This window comes from Tupaia chinensis, unplaced genomic scaffold (genome assembly GCF_000334495.1).
Source record: "Tupaia chinensis unplaced genomic scaffold, TupChi_1.0 Scaffold000335_1, whole genome shotgun sequence".
Classification (NCBI taxonomy): Eukaryota; Metazoa; Chordata; class Mammalia; order Scandentia; family Tupaiidae; genus Tupaia; species Tupaia belangeri.
In genome coordinates this window covers 4,342,428-4,346,452 of record NW_006159829.1, presented here as the reverse complement: position 1 = coordinate 4,346,452, position 4,025 = coordinate 4,342,428, and the positions used below count along the sequence as shown (strand labels likewise).

The following is a 4,025-nucleotide window of genomic DNA, read 5'->3' as shown; positions in this document are numbered from 1 at the left end:
TTCCATATGTTCTCGTCCCTGGCGAGGGAGATGGGTCAGCAGCACGAGCCTTACTGGTACTGAGATCGTTTCAACCACCTGGACAAAAGAGCTCCATGATGTATTAAGCAGAAAACAGGACTGTGCTTAGAGATAACTCTTGTGCGGACCAGCAGTTGACATAATGGCTATGTCATTAGACTCCCATGTAGTCAACCATGGTTCGAGTCCCGGACCCAGTGGCTTAAACTGACACCAGGCACATGTGCATGCGTGCCCTAGATCCCGAGAGGAGAATGGAGGAGAAGGGATTGCTGCATGGCCATCCCCCCGGGGGGTGATTTCTTGCTTTCTATCTCTTTGTCTCTCTGTCTTTCTGCCGAGCACACACACCCTGTAGCAAAAACCTCTCCAAAAAAAATTAGAAATAACTCTTGTGAAACAAAGAGAGAGACATGCATGTGTATTTTTATTTGCTTGCATTGGCAGAAACATATGATTAATGCAAGACCACGTGAGAACATGGAGAAGCGGATGTTAGCTATGGGTGTGGAGAGAGGTAGGAGAACAGGTGAGGAGGAGACTGTCCATGTACACTTACATGAAACATTTTAGCTTCTGAACCCCAAATAAATCACACATGCATGTGTGTATATGTACATGCAGTGAATGTGTGTGTGTACACTGTGACTAGAATCTCAATGATCCTTTTGGCAACTCAAATGCAGTGTATGTCCCAGCTGTGTATGTCCCAGGGCCTGCTCCCACCTCCTGCTCTCTGCGTGGCCAGAAGCATTTGAGTCAGCACTGTCCAGTCTCCCTCTTCACACTGTTCATGGATTGATCAGCATAGCACCCATCAATCTTCCAGCTCAAGTATGCCCCTGGTCCCAGAGAACCCCTCCCTCAATGCCTTTCTCATGGACAGGCATCATGCCGGCCTGCTCCAAGCTATAGCATCCTCAGGTGTAGGAGAGGCCCTAGACAGGGTGGGGCTGCCTGACCTATAGTAGGAAAAGTCCCAGCCTTCCCATGGTGGGTCTAGGGAGGACAGACTCAAGGCAAAAACAACCCCCATTGCTATCCTTCCTCCTGGGAATGCCCCACTGCCCATCAAATCCCAGGAGCCAGCAGCCTAACCTCACACTAGGCTCCCTGCTCTCTCTCCCTCTCTCTCGTGCTATCTGCTCCCTTCATCTCCCACGCATCTAATTAAATACCTACTCTGTCAATTCTACCACCCAAATGACTCTCAAAATCGCCCATGACAGGGGACCCAGGAGAGATTATTTTTTATCTTCTTCATCAAGAGGTGAGGGATGTTGATGCTTCTGAAGAAACAGGTGTAATCTTAGCTTGATGCCTTTGGGTGAACAGTTGCAGATAGGAAAGGACATTGGTTCTAAGTCAACACTGGTTCTGAACCATGCCTGGTTCAGCCCCGGGGATCTGGAGCAGCTGGGAAGTAACAGCCCATTTGAAAGAGCTGGCAGCTTGGAGACACACAAGAGGCATGAAGCAGGGGTGCTCGTGGCTGCGCTTGGTTCCAGGATGGGCTGAGGTCGCCCTGCCAGATAGGACTCCTTGGCACTGAGCCCCCTCAGGGAGAGCAAAACATGAAGCAGAGCCGCAGCTGTCTTCGTGTGGAAGGCACATCTTCAGTGGTGACATCCTGTGGCAGAAAGAAGCAACTGTTGTGAAACGCTTCTCAGCTTCTGCAGCCCTGCGTGTCAGGGCAACATGAGAATAGCCACCACCGAACCAGCCCATGGCTTGGCTGTTAAGGCAGCTGGATCCCACATTGCTGATCTAGCAGTTCAAGTCCCAGACCTGCCGCTTGAAAAAACATGCTGGGTGCATGTACACGTGTACCCAAAATGCCAAAAGGAGGGAGAAATGATAGGGAAGGGACTGTGGCGTGCCATGACAATACCCCCGTGGGAAGTACTGTCTCACTTTCCCTTTACTCTCTGTCTCTCTTCAGTGGGTACATGTGCTTTCTGGAAAATTTAAAAAAATTAAATAAGTGTATAATACTTGTCCTTTGGGGCTGTGCAAGTCTCCTGTGGTTTTAGGACAATTTGGGAGGAGTGAGAGCCCCAGGAGAAAGAAACTTCACTTCCTGCAGATTGAAGAAAACAGACTGAGGCAGCATGCCTGGCCTCGTGGTCTGGCTTTGCCCTCTACTGTCTGTCCTGGAAGATTCGACTTGGCCTAATTGTAACTCAGTCTCCCTTCCTCTAAAATGAGGATGATAATAAGATATACCTTCCAGGTTTGTTGTAAAGCTTAAATGGATTAAAGTTTATATGGTTGATTTAAATGGGTTAAAATTCAGAACAGTGACTCATGCCCAGTAAGGGTTATGCACATGTGAGCCACTGCCATTTAAGTGCTGAAGTGAGTTAGAGAAATAGAAGTGCTTGTGCCAAGTTTATGGGTTGTACTTTCCTCTCTGTCCACTCCCTGAGCTACCACCGTGGCCCAGGATGTCCTGGTTCTTATCTGAAATAGCTGAATTTCTTTTTTTTCTTTAAGATTTTTACCATAAGGTGCATGCACTCACTGGAGAGAGACAGAGAGATAGTGAGAAGGAAAGTGAGAATTCACCCCTCGGGGGGGTGGCGGTGCTGCAATCTCTTCTTCTTCATTCTCTCCCAGGATTTTGGGCATGCATGCACACGTGCCCAGTGTGATTTTCAAGCCACCTGGTCCAGGATTTGAACCGCAGTTGGTCACGTGGGAGTTCAGCACCTTAACCGCTGCACTGCCTGCTGGCCCCATGAAGAAGCTGAATGTCTTAGCTGGTCTTCCATTTTCAGTTTTGTCCCCCTCACCTGTATGCACTATGTTGATTTTTTTACAAACGCAGTTTCATTCCTATCTTCCTCCTAAGATCCTTCAGGAGTGATTCTGGACGTTCAGAATAAGCTCCACCATGAGGCCCTGCCATCAGAGTCACCTGAGCCCTGCTCACCGCTCCTGCACTCACTGGAGAGAAACAGAGAGACAGTGAGAAGCTGCTCCTAGTTCCCGGGAGGCCCCAGGAGGCCTAGCATGTCTAGGGACTCACCTCGCACACCTTTGTCTCCGTGTCACTTCCTGCACGGAACCTCCGACCGGCCTCAGAATCCATCCTCCCAGAGCTGCCTCTGAGCCTCCCACGTACTCAGAACTTTGCCGTGCAATTATTGATATAAAAATGTATTTCCCACACTAGGCTGATAAATCTTTGAATGCAGTCCTTTAATTTTCTTTATCCAACCCTCTGCACATGAGTATCTGGAACATGTTGATGTTCGATGCATTTTAAACATTTATTTGAATAGATCTGGGTTTGATTTTCTTCTCATGTATTGTCTTGTCTTGCCTGCCAACAAAACATCAAAAGTTTGCCCTAAACTTCTTTGCATTTATGCTAGTTGTTCAGTGGCTGTGTTTATTTTGACTTGCTGATGAAATGTGAGCCACTGATGGAGCAGTTCACCTAAGAGCGGGCCCACTTGGCAGAAGGGATGAGGGTGGGTGTTAAGAGGAGGGCAACGCCTTGTGCTTTGAGATGGGTTTTCAACAAGAATATTTCTTCAGTGGCATAGCAGTGCAGCCAGAGGCCAGGTGTCTATTCCACTCCATTTCCCTACCAGTGCTCTACTGGGCCACAGGTGACAGAGGCTGCAGGGACAGCAGCGTGGAGTTCCTAAAGCACTATTTGGAACACTTTATGAAGGCCCTCCTTGCAGCCTCACTGCTGCCCTGCGACAACCCTGCTGTGAGGACACCGGGGCGAAGTGGACCGCATGCACTCAGTGAGCAGAGCCAAGCCGCCACATGGGCAGGTAGTCCCTGCTGTTACCACCACATCTGATGTGGGCTTCGTTTTCATTTTCTGTGTGGTTTATATTTACCAATTAAATATTTATGTCTCACTAAATATTTACTTGCTTGTCTTACTATCAGTATCCAGCACACAGGATTGCTCGTCCATTGTGGACAGTGATGACCTTGTGATTCTTTGTCCTGAGGGCTGCCCCAGGCATTGCAGGACA

At 48.6% G+C, this 4,025-nt stretch overlaps 1 long non-coding RNA gene across 1 annotated transcript in view; it reads left to right on the top strand.

Moving 5' to 3' along the window:
* LOC106735229 (uncharacterized) overlaps positions 1–3,657 on the top strand; it is a 4,898-nt gene extending 1,241 nt beyond the window's left edge. The window contains exons 4-5 of the long non-coding RNA XR_003549959.1: positions 469–550; positions 3,624–3,657. This is a non-coding gene — a long non-coding RNA (uncharacterized LOC106735229). The remainder of the gene's footprint in view (positions 1–468; positions 551–3,623) is intronic.
* The last annotated feature ends 368 nt before the right edge of the window (positions 3,658–4,025 follow it).